Below are 20,767 nucleotides of genomic sequence, written 5' to 3'. Positions count from 1 at the left end.
AGTTACACGTGAATGATTACAAAATGGCGCCGTGTTCTAAGTTTCTGTTCGTTCCCGAGTGGTGCCGTTTTTCTGTACACATGCGTTAATGGGTGTTTTGCAAGCAAAGGCTGCGCCCTTCGTTTCCCTTAACACCAAAAACAAATTCCGCCCTAGCCTAGATACAGCAAGAGAACACCGTTGGGCTGTAGCGTATTTCTCGACTCCTTTTGTCGTTTCAACTCAGGAAATACATGATACCTCAAAGGCGAAATTAATATTTTGCAGAGCGACGTACGTGTTGGTCACTATGCCTGCTTCTATTCCGCTGAAGTTATTCTTCACCTACACACCAGATTGCCGGACTCTTTACTGTGCCGAGCCATATTTTGTCTCTAGGTTTCCAGTCTCAAGAGGAATGCTGCCTATAAAGCCAGAACCTGAAGCGCTTGCTCGAACCTGCCGTAGCTTTCTGTCTGTATTGCTTTACTTCCGAGAATTGTTCTGTTTAATTTTTCAACATTCTACTCATTCTGGTAGAAGTTAAGCACCTTCAGAAGTGATGATGACATGATATATCTGTCATCATCATCATCATCATCATCATCATCATCATCAGCCTGACTATACCCACTGCAGGGCGAAGGCCTCTCCCATATTACTCCACTTAACCCGGTTCTGTGCTAGCTGCATCCACTTGACCCCTGCGAACTTCTTAATCTCATCCGCCCACCTAACTTTCTGCCGCCCCCTGCTACGCTTTCCTTCCCTTGGAATCCAGTTTGTTACCCTCAGCGACCATCGGTTATCCTCTCTTCGCACTACATGTCCTGCCCATGTCCATTTCTTCTTCTTAATTTCCACTAGAATGTCGGTAACTTGAGTTATTTCTCTGACCCACTCTGCACGCTTTCTATCTCTTAATGTTACCCCTACCATTTTTCGTTCCATAGCCCTCTGGGTTGTCCTCAACTTAAGTAGAACTCTCTTGGTTAGCCTCCACGTTTCAGCCCCATAGGTGAGTACAGGCAAGATGCAACTGTTGTATACTTTCCTTTTGAGCGATACCGGTAAGCTGCTAGTCATAATCTGCGAGTGCTTGCCAAATGCGCTCCATCCGAATCTTATTCTTCTTGTTATTTTCTTTTCATGGTCCGCTGTCCTAAGTAGACATATTCGCCTACTACTTCCAGTATTTCGCTACCTAATGTAAACTGCTGTTCCTTCCCGAGGCTGTTGAACATTACCTTAGTCTTCTGCATATTGATTTTCAAGCCTACCTTTCTACTTTTACTGTCTAGGTCATCAATCATTATTTGCAGTTCATCCCCCGAGTTGCTTAGCAAGGCAATGTCATCAGCAAACCGCAGATTACTGAGGTATTCTCCATCTACCCTTATCCCTAACTGCTCCCATTCCAAGTCTCTGAATACTTCCTCTAAACAAGCTGTGAATAGTACTGGGGAGTTTGTGTCTCCTTGCCTAACACCTCTCTTTATGGCAATTTTGTTACTTTCTTTATGCAGAACTATGGTTGCTGTGCAGCCACTATATATATCTTCCAGCACTTTCACGTACGGCTCGTCTACCCCCTGATTTCGCAATGCCTGCATCACCGCCGAGGTTTCAACTGAGTCAAATCCTTTTTCGTAATCAATGAATGCTATGTATAAGGGCTGGTTATATTCCGAGCATTTTTCTATCACCTGATTGATGGTATGGATATGATCGATAGTAGAGTACCGTTTCCGAAACCCTGCTTGATCCTTCGCTTGATTGCAGTCTAAGGTTGTCCTGATTCTATTAGCGATTACCTTAGTAAATACCTTATACGTAACAGACAGTAAGCTGATTGGTCTGTAATTTTTAAGGTCTTTAGAGTCCCCTTTCTTGTGAATGAGGATAATGTTTGCATTCTTCCATGGTTCCGGTACCGTCGATGACACCAGGCACTGCGTATACAGGGTGGCCAGTTTTTCTAGCACGATATCCCCCCCGTCCTTTAGCAAATCTGTAGTTATCTGATCCTCTCCAGCTGATTTCCCTCTTTTCATAGTTTCTAGTGCTTTCTTGACCTCGTCCTTCGTCACTGGTGGAACGTCTGACTGTTTTTCCCTACCGCCAATCTCATTACGGTCCTGACTACTTTGGCTACTGTAGAGATCTGTATAAAACTCCTCGGCTACTTTGACTATCTTGTCCATATTAGTGATGACGTTGCCCGCCTTGTCCCTTAGCGCATACATCTGGTTTTTGCCTATGCCCAATTTCTTCTTTACCTCTTTAAGGCTTCCCCCATTCCTTACAGCATGCTCAATTTTGTCCATGTTATACTTCCTTATATCGGCCACCTTGCGCTTATTGATTAGCTTTGATATCTCGGCCAATTCGATCTGGTCTGTTGGATTGGAGGCTTTCATAGTCTGGCGTTTCTTAATCAAATCTTTCGTCTCCTTAGACAGCTTACCGGTATCCTCTCTAACTATCCTACCGCCTACTTCTACCGCGCACTCAGTAATGATATCTCTGAAATTATTGTTCCTTGCCTCTAGGGTAATGTCGTCATCCTCAGTTAGAGCTGAAAACCTATTCTGTACCGAGATCCTGAACTCTTCTGCCCTCCCCCTCACCGCTAATTCGTTGATGGGTTTCTTTCTTACTAATCTGTTGCGTTCCTTCTTCAGATTTAGCCTAATTCGGGACCTCACCATCCTATGGTCACTGCATCGCACTTTCCCGATTACCTCTACATCCTGCACAATGGCGGGGGTTGAACACATTATGAGGTCGATTTCATTTTTAGTCTCTCCGTTAGGGCTTTTCCATGTCCATTTCCGGTTCTTCCGTTTGCTGAAGAAGGTATTCATGATTCGTAAGTTATTGCGCTCTGCAAACTCAACTAGTAACTCCCCCCTGCTATTCCTAGAACCAATGCCATAGTCACCTACTGCCTTGTCTCCTGCCTGTTTTTTCCCTACCTTGGCATTGAAGTCGCCCATTAGTACAGTATACTGCGTCTTTACTTTTCGCATTGCCGATTCTACATCTTCATAGAAGCTTTCAACTGCCTGGTCATCATAACTACATGTAGGTGCATAGGCCTGTACAACCTTCAGTTTATACCTCTTATTAAGCCTAATTACGATGCCTGCCACCCTCTCATTAATACTATAGAATTCATCTATATTACCTGCTATATACTTATTGACAAGGAAACCTACTCCTAGTTGTCGCCTCTCTGGTAAACCTCGATAACACAGTACATGCCCATCCTTCAGTACAGTATATGCTTCATTCGGCCTTCTAACCTCACTAAGCCCTATGACATCCCATTTCATGCCCTCTAGTTCCTCTAACAGCACTGCTAAACTAGCTTCACTAGCTAGGGTTCTAGCATTAAACGTTGCCAGGGTCAGTTTCCAATGGCGGCCTGTCCAGCGGAGCCAGGCTTTCTTAGCACCCCCTGCTGCGTCACAGGTCTGACCGCCGCCGTGGTCAGTTGTTCCGCAGCCGCTGGTGACTGAGGGCCGGGGTTTTATGGAGCTTATCATAGGAGGTTGTGGCCAATTACTGCACCAGGGTGGCCAGCTCCTGTTCTGGTGAGGGAGTGCGTTGCCGGAGGTGTTCACCGGCATCAGGTCGCACCCCAAACCTGTGTATGCAATTCCATCGACACGCGGATTTTTTATTATTATTATTTTTTTTTCATCCGGTGGAGAATTGCGCGGCACCGGGATATGAGCCCCGGTCCTTTTGCATGCGAGGCGGATGTTCTACCGCAACGCCACCGCCGCACCTGATATATCTGTAGCAATAGATAAATGGCTACTTATTCGGTGCTGCAGTATTAGGAATAATAGCAGCGAGAGGGTTGATCAGTGACGTTCCCGCGTTTCAAGGTTACTGTGAAAAGAAGGTTATTTGAGCATGGATGCTGCTCCCCTTATTTCTTGTTCTCAATAGTCATTCAAAATCTAAGTGCGATAAGTCTGTAAAGTGAAATAGGAAGTGCAAAGTACTGAGGTGCGATAGGCATATAAAGAATACACAATGTACTCCTTCCTCATAAATTTTCAAATAAGAGAGGGATACACTTGGAGCGCGGTTGCTGCTTGATAGGAGACTATTCTTTTCCCGATATCACAACTTCCTTTTACGAGAAATGAGAATAGTTCCTTAAAATCAATACTCTCTCGGTCGTAGGCAAAAAGCGCCGCTACGCTACGATGGCTAGACGAGCTATAGCCGTCGTAGCGGCGCGTACTCCTCTCCTCACTTGTTGCGCCGGCTCCGTCAGAAGCCAGCGCTCGGAGGTAGGGGCGCGTACCTCCCTTACGGGAGTGCGTAAGACAGTTTTAGTTTCACGTACGTACAGAGTTACGTACGCAAACGTGAGATTTCTACGTGCGCTGCGCGAATTTCGCCAGGACTACTTTTAGTTTCACGTACGTGGTGCAAACGTGGTGTACGTGAAGCAAAATGTATGGACCTTTCACACAAGCCTCGAAAAACTGTGCGTACGTGTTATGCCGCGCCATCTAGTACAGATGAACCAAACTAATTTTGTTTAGTCGAGCTGCCTTGAGCCGAGCCACGCTACGGCCGTAGCCAAGAGTCGGTCGAATTGGAAATATCTGTTCTCAACGTCGTTGCTCCACAGTGAACAATTAGCAAGGCGCATACCTACATGCGTCCACCGCACAGCGTGTCGCATGCAGTCTTCGAATGGATTGCATTCTCTCACGTCGCGAAGCATATACAGATCGTCGCTTTTGGAAAAGCGAATTCGCTGGGCAACAGAACCAACAGAACTCATGCTTACAACTTCACAACCTTCCCCCTACAACGGATTGGCTCTGGTTGCCTGACGCTTGCATCTGGCACTCTATCTAGCCACTTCTCGCTCAACTCTGGTCTGGCGTGACCTCGCGAGATCGTTGCTATGACGACGACAAACGCTTCTGCGTCAGGCTTAACAGCTGAAAAATCGTCCTTCTATATAAAAAGAAAAGGCTATTTGTCACTTGAAACTTTACGCGAGGGTTAGATTGGGTAAGCTTAAAGCGAATACAACAGTTTAGAACACGATATGGCGCCGAGGAATTAGCGGCGAAGCTGTTATTGCTGTGAAGCGGGCGGGCAGGGCGTCGCCATGTTGTCAACTTTAAGTACGCCAGCAACGTGAAGACGCCAACGTGAAAATCCGAATCTCACGTACGTCCGTGAAACTCCCGCGGACTCTTCACGTTCTGCGCATGCGCACTGGTCACACGTAGGCGCTTCACGTACGTGAAGCTCCCACGTACGTGAAACTAAAACTCTCTAGTGTCGCGGATCAACGCTTGTATTCCATACACACAAAAAAAAAAGAAAAAAAAATATTGAGCAAAGAGGTTACGCGCATACAGAAGCTATCTCCTGATGCTTGTCTAGCAAAAGCAAGAAGCCATGATTTGACCGGAGCGGATGCACCGCTTATCAGTAAAGAGATACCGAGGACAATAACGAAGTACTTGAAAATCCCCCTGTGGGATTGAGACTTTATCAGCTCCGGCCGGCGCGTGTCGGTCAGCCGCGCGGGGTGACGTGCTAGCACTGCGCTTTTCTTGTCCCCATTGTTCCTTCCATTTCAGCAAGGGACGATACTTCTAAATCGGCGCCCGTCGACGGGAGGAATCTTTCCGAGAAGCTCTTGCAATGCATGTCCGGGGTATCGGAGAACAGTAGCGCTAGTGAGGTTAAATAGAGTGACAAAGTCGCCGTATTTTGCTTTTTTTTTGACGACGTAAACGTGACCCTGAACTTATGGACATGCACAATGTGTCCACGTATTTGGAGCGCTCCCCTCAAGATCTGCTGCGGTATACGCGAACCCTTTTTTACCTTTTATTATTCCTCTCAGAATATGACGAAAAAAATGTAAAATAAAGAGAGAGGGAGCCCGGACCAGCAAAGCTTTGCCAGGCTTAATCCAATTTAAGATAAAAGAAAAGGAGCTAAACGCCCAAAATAAAAAAAAAAAATAATAATTTAGATGAAAAAAAAAAAAAAAAAAAAAAAAGCCCTCGTCGTCTGCTACGCGCAGCATTTCAGGGCTTGTTTATGTGTGTGCGGTGCGTGATCGCTTTCAATCATTACTAAATTCTGGGCGCCGTCGCATTCCAAGGAATCCAAGAAAACAAGAATGATTAATTACGGTGCGCTTTCAAAATAAAGTCCAACTTGGAGAGGGAAATGTAAACGGCAGATTTCTCACGTAGGCAGCTGACAGTGATCCTCAAGCACCGCAAGTGAAACGAACATGTTTTTAACATATGCTGAAGTCTACGGATGGCAGAGTGCCACGCATACCCCTGGCTTTCTCATGCCACTACTGAGAATATTATAGAATTTGATTGGTGGATGTCGGCCCTTGGTTTTAAACGGCTGCTGTGCGAAAAAAAAAATAATAGTAAGGCTACGAGAAGGCGGCTTTTCATTACGACCATTGACTTAGATGTCCGCTTACTCTCTTTGTTAGCAGACGTTTTAGGCAACAGCCCCAACAATTAAGGTCGACGGAAGAGGTTGTTACCGTCGGCGACTAACCACTCGCTGCAGTTGGGATGACGAGCACAAAGTATAGCTACCAATGCCATAGCGCGTGTCTGTGGTGTGCTTTCCCGACATTGGCGCAATACCTGCCACCTTCCCCTTTGATCCATGCCGACAGCGGCGAGGGGAAGTTTGTTCGCTGCTAGAGCGCTGCTGCGCGAGTTGGTGAGCTAGCTAATAATGATGAGTGGCTCCTAACGACTTGATCCTCGACTGGCGTCTAGGTAACTCATTGTTGTTGCGCACACACACACACACCGATGAGTCGTCTGCTAGAAAAGGCTGCCCTTTTCTTTAGTAGGAACAGAAATGCCGCCGCTGCCTCGGTTATCCATCCTCTGCATAGCACGAGGCGGCGCTGGCCCCCTCCACGTTGACAACACAAGAGATGTCACCCCGACTCTTCAAATAGCCTCTCGCCTTGGAATAGCGATGCCATGTTCATTTTTTTTTTTTTCATTCATGAAAGCCTGTACATGCGCGCTTTGAAAGCAGTGGTCGTGTTCATTTCCCATAACCTGAAAATGCGCGCACTGTTCAGACTGTTGACTAATCATTTCCCGCTTTCGAAAGTACAGATAAAATAAGTTTCCGATAGGAACCAAAAAAATACAAAAATGAGAAACCCCACTCTTTTGGCTCTTCTCACCCGCCCGCGCGCTCAGCCGGCAGCCATGCGTACACGTGGGGACGCTTCTCTCCGCTATGCTAAAAAACTAGCTCTGCCGTTGCGGAGCAAGCTCCAGATTGGGTTGCCTAAGAGCTGAGCGCCTAGAGGGAGGATGCACTCTGATCCACGCCGTCAATGCTGTTTTTTTTTTTTCTTCTTTTTGCTTCTTCTTTATGGAGGTGGGCTAAATAACGAAGTCATATTTGTTCTGAAGCTTTTTTTGGGGGGTCTAGTTGTGGGCTAGACGTCTCATTGCCTGAATGCCCCTTTATCAATTTCTAGATTTCTCTCTTTCTCGCAAATATTGCTTAAGCACGAGCCGCTAGTGCAGCATTCAATGCTGCCCTGCATATAGTGCGCATCCTCAAGAATTGTACAGAGACAGCTTTTTACGCTGTTTTTTTTTTTTTTTTTCTTTCTTTTCGTCTCAGGTTTACGCCAGTGCCGTCTGTGCAGCTTCATTCTGCAACGAAGTTGGCATTGCATCTAGAACAGAGCTCAATATTGAGGCGAATAATTACAGAAATTAACTAACATGTTTTTTGTATTTGATTTCAGATTGCAAAGTTATATTACTAATTGAAAGGTCATCAACACCGAAAGCGAGCACAATTTTTCAATGTTTCTGAATTGCCAATGCGATTCGGTTCTCATATATTGCGGTTAGGTTTCCCATGTTGCATATGAATAACATGGCAACATTCGTGCTTCTAATGCTGAAAATACATAGTTACCTTATTTTGTGAAGAGGAAGCAGTGTTATTATTATTTTTTTTTTTTGAGATGCTGTCAATGTTCTCGATTTGAAGTTTTAAAGGATGGACACATAAATTAACACACAACTTTAATACAAACAGATCCTTATTTGCGTTTAAGTAAATTCTGGATACAGATAATTACTGGATTACGGAAGAGAAGTACAGATACCACGAAATAAATAACGATTGGTACAGCACATCTGGCAGAAAATAGTGCATTTATGCATGATAAATAATGTAGTAATGCTGACGCCGTCTTACACAATGATGTGAGTGGTTTGTTGTACTTGGCTAAATATGATTTACTCAGCTCGTAACAATTCCACAATCGTTACAGATTTCGCCAATAGTATGCTAACTTAGTGATGCAGAAATTAAATCAATTTCATTCCTTAATTGCAAGCAAAAAAACGAATGTCTAAAACAATCGGTACGGAATGTATATTTATGAGAGTCAGTGAGCCGATAATACTACGAATAATACTGCGGCGATAATACTACGAATAAAGGCCAATTTACAAACGTGTGACGAGGGAAACCGAAATTAACAAGCTTGTAGTCATGTACACTCGAACCGGGTTAAGTGGAGAAATATGGGAGAGGCCTTCGCCCTGTAGTGGGTATAGTCAGGCTGATGATGATGATGAGTAGTGTACACAGAACTGCGGCGCTATGAAGACAAGCAAGAAGAGAGAAACACTTGCAAACTATTGTTGTTGTTGTTGTTCTCCTCTAATGTGATGGCACATGCCCACACAGGGGGATCGGCCAAGACTTGCAAACTACCAACTGTAATACAAAACGGAACCCGAACTTCCTCTTTCACACCCGGGCACAACTTCCTCCTCTACACCCAAGTACGTCACACTCGTACACCTCTTCTTTCCTAAGCAGATATCCCTGGCCAACAATAATGTTGGCCAGGAAGTTCTGCCTGGGTGTGAAAGAAGTTCGGGTTTCGTTTTGTATTACAGTTGGTAGTGTGCGCCTGTGTTGTTCTCTCTTCGTGTTTGTCTTAATTCGTTGCGCCGCTGTTCTGGGTATTATGCACCAACTCGACCCACAAGCTGTTATTTTGTAGTCGTGTATTTTTGACGTTCGTTACTTCTAACAACATTGCCGATAAAGAAACTTTAAAAACTGGGCTCACATTCGATGTTGACAGTCTCTAAATTCGTAATATAATATTGGCCTCTAAAACTCTCCTCTTGAACTATACGCACGACAGCATAACTTGGATTGTCTCTTTCATGACAATTTGGATACAAAGCGGCACAAAGTTCAGCCAGCAGTTAAACATGTTCCGTGTGCCTTAGCGTGAACATTAAAATCCCCTCAGACGTTCGTGAATCACATAAAGGGGATCGGATCCTAGCGGCGTCAATATTGATCCTTTTGTGACACGGCGTCTGTGCACGTGACACGTGACATTTTTCTTCGTCAAAGCGTCTACTTGCTGCATTTCCAACTCACGCTGGACAGAATGGCAGAGAAATATTCTGTTCACACGAAAAAAGAAAAAAATCGCTTTTTCAAAACAACAGACAAAGATGGACATTGCGAAGTTCTGCAGCCCACTTAGGCGGTGCTGTATTATGCTGTACTTTTTTTTTTCTCCTTAAAGTGTTATTAAAGACATTGTAGCTGAATTTTTGTGATGGCGCCAACAGCTTCGAACGATGAGAATAATAATTAATCGCTCGCAAACTTGTGTGGACAAGAGTAGCACTGCGTTTCGCTAGCATGAAAATATGCGGTGTGTGTGAAATCCTAACGTTTTTGAAGGCCTTTTCAATACGTTTTTTTTTTTTATGAATTTAGAGTTTTAGTTATGCGGACAAGCAACTTTAGATTTTTCCCGTTCATAGGGTGTAGCAATACTTCTGAGTTTGCAAAAGTATTTGCGTCGCCGACCTTCAATAATCCCCGCATTTGCATCGAAGTTGTTTTCGACGTACAAAGTCGAGTGCTCATGCAGGCGTTCGCAGCACCACTTTAGTCAACTGTTGTATGTTCTTTTTTGGTATAGACTCAACGGCGCAGGCTGCTATTTGCTGAAATCCGCGGACGCATCGCGTATTTTAGATTCCAGCACCGGCCTCTTCAAAAGAGCGTCGGGCAAACCAATACTCACCCGCCGTCGCGAGTTCCCCTTTAAACGCGAGAGTGCGCCCACTGTCCGAAATCCCTTGTGCCCCAGCCCTCTGCCTCCGTCTGATCCAGGCTTCGGCGTCCCATTGCAGCCACCGGAGCACATTCGAACGCGCGTGAGGAACGAAGGGCAGAGGAAAGGGCTTTACGAATTTACCGACGGGGAAAAATTGACGACTAAAGCAGCGACGAACTTGCATCCAGAGAGCGTGTATACATGCGTAGAGGACAGTGCATATATATCTCCACTCCCACGTTTGTGTACGCGGCCGGTTCATTGTTGTCCGCGCATTGTGCCGCGTCCTGAATTCGATTCGGACTCGCGGTCTCTCACTCGATTGTGGATCGCTTGGACGACAATCAATATGAGCTAGCTAGATTCATAAATATTTTTCGTCGTTTGTCGTTTAAGAAAGAACGTTAAACATTGAAGTATAAGACCAAGGGGCACAAGACATCGAAACAATGCATGTAACGTTATGCGAAATCGAAGGTCAACGGACCTGTAACGCAGCGGAAAAAAGGAAGCAAGGACCCAGCACTTAACGGGTGTCTGTAAGGTGCAGAGTCTCATACATGCTGTGCTGAAATTTTTAATTTGTTGCGAGCCGATGTCTTTCCCCTGTAATACCTCCACACACCCCTTTAAAATTTCCTCATAATATCCGCCTCTTTCGGAACTCAACTTTTGCCCCGGTCCGTGCGATGTAGCCCTTTTTGGCTGTGTATATATTCTGTAAGATTTATTATTATTATTATTATTATTATTATTATTATTATTATTATTATTATTATTATTATTATTATTATTATTATTATTATTATTATTATTATTATTATTATTATTATTATTATTATTATTATTATTATTATTATTATGTATCATCGTCATCTGCCTTTAATGCATGTCTTATATGAGTAGCATATAAGACATGCTACTCATTGATTTCTTCCTTTCCATGGTGACATTTTTCGTCTTAGTTTCATTTCATGTGTTATTTGTTCCTTCTTTTGTATTCTGTGTGTGTAAAACTTGTGTGTGCATTTTCATTTTTTTTTGTGTACAGCACGAAGACCGCATGGTTGTTCCTGCGCACATTAAATAAAGATTGATTGATTGATTGATTGATTATTGATCATCGTCATCTGTAGCGGCTATGTTTTTGTGTTGCTAGATATGCAGAGCTATAAAAACCGAGCCCCCTTTGATGACAATGACCTCTGCAGTCGCTCTTCTTGTAACACGCAACGCGGCAGCCGCAACTGTCATTCACACTTATAACGATCGATTTGATCCAAAGCAATAAGCAGTGCTGTGTTCGCCCTTTCCATAACACAAAAACAAATTCACAGGAAATTAATGGATTATTCACACGACCATAAACGCGTTAGCATTAGTCTTCATCAGCATGATGCATGATTATATTAACGTCTATACAAGTTAATCCGAAAACGGCATGCGACGGCAAATCAAGACCCCCGATAAAGCTCTTTGTCGGCGTATCAAAGCTGTCGCCGTGTTCCGCTGTCCCCTCCTCTCTCGCGCTCTCCCTGGCCGCCACACTCCACTCTTAAGCCTTTTTTTCTTCACGCTCCTCCCGTATCTCGGCACGTGTTCTCCCTCTCCATGCAGCAGCTTTCGGGATTCAGCCAGAGAACAGACGCCGATGCTGGGAGTCCAAGAGCGACTCCTAACGCTAAGGCGTTAAAACAATTGATGCCCAGTAATTACAATAATATAATGATGACAAGAGAATTGACTACCGCTTTAAAAGAACTTTGCTGCGTTGGAATGCGCAAGCAGGCTGATGAAGAAAGCGTTGCTTGCATAGTTGTTCCATGCAGACCTGACATGCACGTTAAGGTACCAAGTTTCGCAGCCTCATTAAAATAATTATGTACACAGAATATTTTATTTTTCACGAAGAATACCCTGCGTCTTCAAATTTCTGCTGCACATTTTCATTGTTTTTCGTGTGTTCAACCCAAAGTTAAGGCTAGAAGGTCAGTAATGCCTTTCGGGTGTAAGTTTTCTCTCCATATATTTTAATCACCTCTCAATAACTCTATATCATGTCCAATCATTTGCCTTGCAATCATATTGATTGACATAACGTTAATTCTGGATGACTTTATGTCTGTACTGTCGCGTTTCGAGTTCATCCATATGCAGCTGATAAACACTACTTCGACTCCGAGAGCTGACTGAAGGGAATACGATATACCCGATCGAGGACAAACTTTTGGCTTTGACGCCACCAAACGGTTCGAGGAAGAAAGAAGACGTATTTATACCCTGAAGCTGGAATGACAAGCATAGTACCATATGGAAGCGCATGAAGAGTCATTTTCATTGCAATGAGGCTCATGACCATACATGGCAAAATTACTTTTGAAAAGGCATTAAATTACATTACTAATTACTTTGCTGAAAATAGCAGAAAAGTAATTAAATTACATTCCTCACTACTGCTCCCCAAAAGTAATGAAATTACATTACAAATACTTCTACTGAGTAATTCATTTTTTTTGAAATTACTTTCTAGTTTCCATAAATGCAAAAACTAAGTAAAGCTATTAAAGAAAACAACAACTTGTTCTCCAGAGTATTCTAGTTGACTATAGTTCTGCTCAATTCTGTCTCCTTTTGCCTATCCGTTACGCTGGCTTCGGATTACAGCACGTCGTTCCTGCTTTCGCGCACTCTACTTTGCTGTCTATTGAAAGAGTGATGGCGCACTTTAGTAAAAGTAATTTCGAGAGGAATTAAATACTTTGCTGCGAAATTACTACCAAAAAGTAATTCACTACATTACTAAATTACCAAACTGAAAAAGTAATTCATTACATTACAAATTACAGAACAAGGCAATTAAATTACAGTAATTTCATTACTGTAATTCAATTACTGCCATGTCTGCTCATGACCCCATGCGTTTCTACTCGCTATTTGAAATAAGCACAGATGCTACGTATTCATTGCGTGTGACCACTTGCATTGCCACCCTTTTTTTCCTTTGCGGAGTCCGAGAGCTTCCTTCACTCTTTCGCTCCGTACCGCTCGGTCTGTTCGAGCACAGTGGACTTACACCCCAGGAGCGCGCTGGTCTTGCCGAATGCAGGTCAAAGGTTCAACACAACCCTTGGCTATAGATTAGCCGTACATAAAGTATTTGCTTTATTCCTTAGCTTGCGACAGCTGTGACAAGCTTCGTTACAATGTTTCGTGAATGCTAAAAAGTGCGAATCTTGATGACATTGCCTAACGCTCAACAGAGAGTATGTATTATACGTACAAAGGGCCAACCATGAGACATACACACTTTGATGCGCTTGCAACTGCAATAGCTAAATGTTGATTTATGAATACAGACCACTTTCTTAACCTGTTATGACCTGAAAGATACGTTTGTCTTTTAAGTCACTTCTTTGTTTTCTCTCTCGCTTGAGTTGTTTCACCATTTCGTCATCAATAGTCGGTGGAGGCTCCTTTGAACTTCCGTCGGAGGAAGTGCGAGTCCTTTCGAGAGGTTGGCGGTAACCGCGATTAAATCTGTTCTATAAACACTTCAAGTTCAGACAACGAAAGGTCAACTTCTTTCGAGGCATATACGCCTCCCGGGCGAATTTTCGGACAGGAAACTCTCCCCTTCCGCTACTCGTCTGCTTGTGAAGGATGAGCGCGCCTCGACCGCCCTCTCAGCGGCCAACCTGCTCCGGTGCTTCAGCAACCTCGGCGATGGGAGATTAACGACTCGGAGGTTCGGCGCTGGACGCTCTGGGTCCAACCTCAAAGGCCCGTGGTGGCGGCGGGCCCGAGCAGGCGGATGAAAACGATGTCATCAAAGGAGGTTCCGGCCTCCGGTAATGGAGCCCGGGACCCGTGGCCATATACGTGCGTGTACACATACATACACCGGCGCACCGATAACTTCCAGCGTCTTTTTCGGGTCCGCTCGCTTTTTGCTTGACGTCCGGTTACCTCGCTCGTGCTTCTTTTGTTATTACGTACCCGCCTCCTTTTGGGCCAGCCAGGTGTGTATGCTAGCGGCGTGGCTCGGAAATGGAGCGTCGTCTGCGCCATTAAGGATGGCGGCGCTTTCATCTATGGGCGCCAAGTGGGCGCTGTATGGGACGTGCGCGGGGAGTGGCAAAGGGTTCAGCGCGCATGCGCAGTTTCACGCGAGACTCGCTAAAGACGTAGGATTTTCTCAACGGTGCTGTCAGCTCGCGTTTAAAGCTGTAATAGTTGCAATTAGATTTGATTTATTGCAGTTTGTAGCAAAATACAGTTTTTGCCGTGGGACCGAAGCTAAAGGTGGCGTACAAGTCACCTGACTGGGCCTTCGGCACTCTAGCTGCGTTACCAGTTAGGTAGCCAATGGCCGTCATCATCTCGCCTCGGCGGCGTGCGGTGCACAAGTGCGCCGAAAACTTGCTTTCTCTCATGAATAGCCAGCTTTTCAAGGGCAATGTAACAATAGAGGCGCTCTGAACAACCTTCCATGATGGATCTTGCGTTGTCTAATCACCGCTCTGCATGAGATTATTTGTAATTGCGATTTAAATACGCATTTTATTGCGAAGGCAATGCTACGACAGCCAAAACGACACCTCGCGTGGCCGCAGATATGCCGTGAAGAGGCGTAGCTACGGTCTCGTCATAAAAAAAAAGAAAAAAAAAAGAAAAAGAAAAAAAGTCAGCCTGCCGTGACATTTGAATTCACGTTACCCCTATGCCACGGGCAGGAGCTGCCAATTCGGGTCTCTCCTTTCATATGGGAGGGGGATATCAGAATCAGCCTGCCAGAACCGTTTGCATTCTCGTTACCCTTACGACACGCAGGCACGTGCCTACGGCTTGGTTGAAGCGTGACTTTATATGTGGGCTGATGGCTTACGCTCTCGCGTAAGCTACCTTAAAGGATGAGCTTAAGTGTCCCCAATAATGTATCACCTTACACTTATGGGGCTTGATAGGGGAATAACGTAGCAGGCCAAATAATAGATAGATGTATTTATTGAAAGGAAAAGGCAGAGAGATTGGCCGGAATAATTCAAATCTGGCCTGCTACTCTGCACTGGGGAAGGGAAGGAGAGAAGAAAGAAGGTCATGATGGGTGACGATGTGGGAGAATGCATATGAAATACATATACAGACACAGTAGCTTGTTTTACAAGCGCGAATCAAGTCCGCTGGCGCACAAAAAACGGCAAAGAGCACGCACTGCCTGGGCACCCTTCCCCTTGTCTTGCCAAGCGCCCAGCAGCAGTTCCTCCGACAGAGGCCTCTTGTCTAAACGCTTCAAGGAAGTCGCTAGCACACTTCTTTCGTGCGCATACGCTGGGCACACCAGTAATATATGGTCCACAGTCTCTGGGATGCCACAAGTTGAACATTCCGGCGAGTCCATCTGTCCAATTAAATGTAAGTACTTGTGCGTGAAAGCCACGTTTAAACGAAGTCTATGTAGTAAGCATGCCTGATGACGCGGAATATCACGCGGAACATAAAATTTTAATGTTTGATCGAGCCTTCTTAAACGAATGTGTCGGGCGTCTGGCTGGGCCCAGTAAGCTGCTGTAGCATTCTTCATACAACTCGTAAGAAGGCACGTCGTGTCACCTCTTGAAGCTTCCGCCGTTGCTTTCGCGATTCAACTAAGGTTAACCAGAGCTCAACCACAACTAATTTTTTTTTTCATTCATGTTTCCATAGGTGCAAAAGTCCGTATCAGAGAGCACACTCCTATACTGGAACAACTGTTGGATTATACGACTGCAATTTTGTTCGCGTTTATTAATGCTTTCCAGACTTGAGAAATCCATTTAGATTACCGCCGACAAACACAGCGTTTTGTATTGACAATTTTTTGTCATAATCACCATCATCAGCCGGGCTACACTTACTGCAGTGTGTAGCTATCCTCTCCCATATTCCTCCAACTGACCCTTTCATGTGCTAGCTGCTTCCACTTGACCCCTGCGAACTTCTTGACCTCATCCGCCCACCTAACTTTCTGCCGTCCCCTGCTATATACAGTACATCCTTTTTCGCTTTTTTTTTCATATCTGTGCCCAAGTGCAGGCCAGTACAATTGGGTGAACGCCCCTATCTGTTCTTTATCGCCTCCCTCAAGTTTCATAATGCGCATTACTCCACGAGCTATTACAGATTAAGCCATTGACTTGCATACATCGAGTGCTGTCCTTAATTTCGTGCGCACAGCGACTCAGCGGTAGCCGCAGGGTAATAGGGACAATATATAGTCCTGCGTCTGTACGCATATCTCGAAACGGATCTTTCGATCCGTTCCGAATTCAGTGTAAAAGATGTACGCCTCATTCTGAAGGTCAATGACAACCCCTTTCTCAACAACGATATGCGCCGTCGGTGGGGATGGTCTGGCGCACGGCAGTGCCGGTCGAGGTCACCACCGGTATTAGCGGGTAGGTACCGGATCGAACCGGTGCAAAGTCGTGTATGTCCACCAAGTACTATAATGGGGCGCGGCAGCACGCCCGTGTGTAGAACAGATGACGGTCGGTAATGGCGCTGATGGCCGCAAGACACGAAAACTGCTGCTCGAGACCAGCGCGCTTTGTTCGCCGGCCAGATCGAGGCCACGTACCATCCCGGTCGAAGGCCTCGGTCGACTCACTTCCCTCATGCTATTGTTGTGGTCTTCCCTTATTTTCCTCGCGAACACAGAACAAGAAGGTGCAGGAAAAGTGCAAACAAAGCTGAAGGCTCATCTCTTAGCGGCCAAGCTGTTCAGCTTGGCGCGCATGCGGTACGGGCGCTTTGCAAGATTGCAATTGATCACGCTGACGATGGGATCGGTTGGCACGCGTTATGTCCCTTCGAGCGAGTTATCAGATCGCCGCAGGGGAGTAATATGTCACAACACCGCCGGGAAAGGTCAAGGCCTCTCCTGTGACTTATCGGTACAGGATGCATCGAAATGTCATGTCTGCCTTTTTATATTTATCTTCAAATGGACTCTATATGCAGAGGATGTGTGCTTTGTGATGCGTGCTCTTGGCCTCTCTTCATCCCATGATTAAAGCGGAACTACCCAGATGTAAGCGCTTCGCCGGGAATTAGTTGACTTTCTTTTCAAGTCGATATTCATCGCTGCTTTCGAATACATTGGGCGACTTATCCTTCTTGTCCAGTGATTGCTGAAGACCTGCAGCTTTCAAACACTCCTAGTAGTGCGACGAGGTGTAAAACACAAATGGATTTTATGTGCTTTGGCACGGTTGTAGAAAAAAGGTATAAATTAAACATATTACCCCGGTTTAATGTCAGCTGCTTGAAACTATGGGCGAAATGAGGCGTCCGACAGCAAACTGTTACAGTGAACTACGGGTCCACTTGTACGTAGTTTATTCCACAGGCACAATGTAACTTCACCGAAGACATTCATTTCTGTGCATTACAGATTACAGCGGTATAGATACGCTCTGATATCCTGAAGAATGTGATGATATTTTATCTCTGGACACCGCATTTCGCGTGTCGTTATCCAACCTTGCGCCGATTTAGCTCGTATAGAAGCAGCTCTTCGGTGAAGTCAGGGTCTAAATCACTGCATGCAAAGTCTTGGGCACGAAGCCTTAAATCCAAAGGCTGTTCGCTTCAGCCGCATAATGGAGCTACCTGGCAACATTAAGGACCAAAGCTTGGTGCTTTATGCGCGCTTTGAATGCTCCGCTGCACTGAGCATTCAATAGGCATTCATTCCATTATACATGTGAAAGCTGTGCCCCGAATACGTTTGACGGGGCGTTGTGTACACATTTGGTTTTGTTGCATAAGCAAGTCCTAGCGCTCACAGTCGACATCTTGCGCTACGAGGCGTGTCCGGCACAAGAAACAAATAAAGAAAGAAAGAAAATAAGAATACAATGTACGCCAGTCGACAAGTATAATATAAAGGTGGCTGCATATTTATGATTCATGAACACTGTGCTACCTTCTCCCTTCAGTTTGCACTGCTCCACAAGAGACTGGTCGAGTTGCACATCTTCACTGATCAAGGCTCTAGCGAGGTGGCAAGGTGCAATTCGTGATGAGCTACATATGCGCGCAAAGTTCAAGCCATCGGTGGAGGCTCACAAAACTTTGTGCGTTTCATTGCTCTGAACTGATGGAATGCGAGGAAGAAATGCCACCAAACCGCGGCATCTCTCCATGCTGCGGTTGATTATGATGTCGAGATGCCCCCGCCAAACCGGGCACCCGTGCGCCATTTCATAAACCAAACTTAATCACGTGACAACAAATGGCGCGCGTTGTTGACAGCAGAGCTCCTTCGTTTCCATATAGCTTTTTCTGATAAAGTCTATTTGGACGTCTTCGGCTACATAGGGGAAGAGATTAATTAGACTGCCACATATAAAGGTAGCTGAAATGCTCTTATCATAAGGGCTAATTCCCATTCAACAATTGCTGCGAAAAGGAGCAGCATGCCTAATGCCAACTTCGCTGGATCTTTCTCGCCTTGCCTTGCTGTTGCACTTCCTTCAGGTTTCTCCGCTTACTCATTCAAAAACCGCAACACCTGACGATGAAGACAGCGCATCACTATGGGAAGGAGCTGCGTCACGAAAGCGTCATTTGCTCTCCCCACACAATCCGTCCTCATATGCCGCTTGGACGCAGGGACTGCATCGTCGTTCACTCCTCGACTTCACTACATCAGCCAACCTTTATACATTTATTTCACCGTATCCTTCATAGCATATCATTTTATTTCCCAGGGCAATAAATATCGCAGAAAAAAGGAAAAAAGAAAAGAGAAGCCGTCTACAAGGTCACTGCAAAATATAGCTGCAATAAAATTTGCCGCTGGCGGAATGCCGGTACCGCTTCGCCGCTGACAGTCTACGCGCTTCCTTCATGTTCGCCTTCTTGGAGATTTTTTTTTTTTCAGTCTGTCCGGAAAGCGGCGATAATAGGACAAACACAACCTAAAACTTCCACTTGACATATATTTTTTGACGTTCTGATCTCATTCGTCTCAGGGTCCATTTAAATAAGGCATCGCCTTGTTTGAAAGCGATTTCCTCCTTCACATGTGGCTCGCGACAGCTGCTAACAAACGTGACTCCAGGAATCACGGGTGCACACGCACGTAAGCAAGCTTTGTAAGAGTCCTGCACCGCTCTGGGAGCGTCCGACAAACCGTGACGCGGAAGAGCGCGCATTCCGTCGCAGCGCGGAGAACAAAGCATGGAAGAGTCGGATGTTGGGCGCAAGCTGTCAACGTTCCGATCGCGAAACGGTCAACGAACAACGGGACGATTGAAAAAAGAGAAGACATCCCCAAAAAAGCGCTGCATACGACATCGTGTGACGAAACCATCCCGTTGCTGCAGTTGCTGGCACGCGGCGCATCCTGCGGAGCGGCGCTTACCTGTTGCCGCTACTTGTGCTGCTGTCCGGCTGCAGCCGCTGTTCCCAGCCCGTCGTGTTCGCCGCCGCGTTGAGCGCGCGCGCCTGTCTGCAATCAGCACCTGGGCTGGCTATGGTGCTGCGTCGCCCCTGACGAGCCTATTTGAGAGGCCGACAGACGAGCGCGGCCGTCAGCCAGCGATCGATAAGAGGGGGCGACTACGCTTGGCGCGCCGCCGCCGCCGACGACGCCACCGCCACGGGACCCCAACAATGCCTCTCCACTCTTTTTCTTCAGCCGCCTTCTTGACCCCACCCCGTCCCGCCCCTTCTTGAACGGGTGGATATTGGGGAGCGACAACGGCTCAGAAATAATAGATGAAGGATTGGAGCGAAGCGCCACGAATCGCGGTTTATCGGCCTCTAATAGCAAAACGGAACATGGGAATCACTTCGCGGAGGTTCACGCACTGAACAGCGACTCGTGGTTGCCCGAATCCTCAATTGTGGTCTCTTTGACGGCGATGATTGGCCACATTATTGGAGAGGGCTAATCGCGAACTAAACTGAAGTAAGAAACATTGATCCAAGTTTGTAAAGAATTAATTAATTAATTAATTAATTAATTAATTAAATAATGCCTCTATATCTCGGAATCATACAGTGCAGATATTCGAAAGAACTCACTTTACCAGTTTATGTAACAGTGGAGGCTTACCATTCAGCAGTTTTTCATTTCTCTCTCATAGCGTTCCAGAAAGAAGCAAAGTCTGAGAATAATGAGGGCATTGCAGCATAAATTCTTGCGTACCATTTGAAGGAAGCAAACAAAGTTGCATTTTACAGTCGAGACAGATGTACACAAGAAACACACTGTTCAAGCTCGGACTCGCACAGCGTTCCTCAAGTCATTCGCGCACGGCGTTTCAATTATTACTATCACAATGCGACCACTTCTATCGTAAAGCCAACGTCCTGGACTGTATCACGTGAGCGGCGTAACGCCGCAGGCAAAGTTTATGAAATAATTCTTTAGCGAATCGGTTTAGTGAAGAAGAACAGGAAAACGGGAGCAAAATTCCGGTACCGTGAGTATAATAGAACAGCTATCCCCATTCAAGCAAACATCCGACAGCTTAGTTTGCCACGACCATGGTGCCTTCTGACGTTTATAATCTCCAGCGACGCTCCATTATCACCTATGACATTCAA

General features: G+C 45.6%; 1 protein-coding gene across 1 annotated transcript in view; it reads right to left on the bottom strand.

Moving 5' to 3' along the window:
- The window catches only part of LOC146197469 (uncharacterized), an 80,250-nt gene extending 60,521 nt beyond the window's left edge, over positions 1–19,729 (bottom strand). The window contains exon 1 of the mRNA XM_084599301.1: positions 19,578–19,729. The gene's annotated coding sequence lies outside the window, so the exon portion shown is untranslated. The remainder of the gene's footprint in view (positions 1–19,577) is intronic.
- Positions 19,730–20,767: the final 1,038 nt, after the last annotated feature.

The sequence above is a fragment of the Amblyomma maculatum genome, chromosome 3 (genome assembly GCF_055883805.1).
Source record: "Amblyomma maculatum isolate TAMU_Amacu chromosome 3, ASM5588380v1, whole genome shotgun sequence".
Taxonomy (NCBI): domain Eukaryota; kingdom Metazoa; phylum Arthropoda; class Arachnida; order Ixodida; family Ixodidae; genus Amblyomma; species Amblyomma maculatum.
The sequence above is the reverse complement of the archived record's forward strand: the minus strand, read 5'-3'. Positions and strand labels throughout refer to the sequence as shown.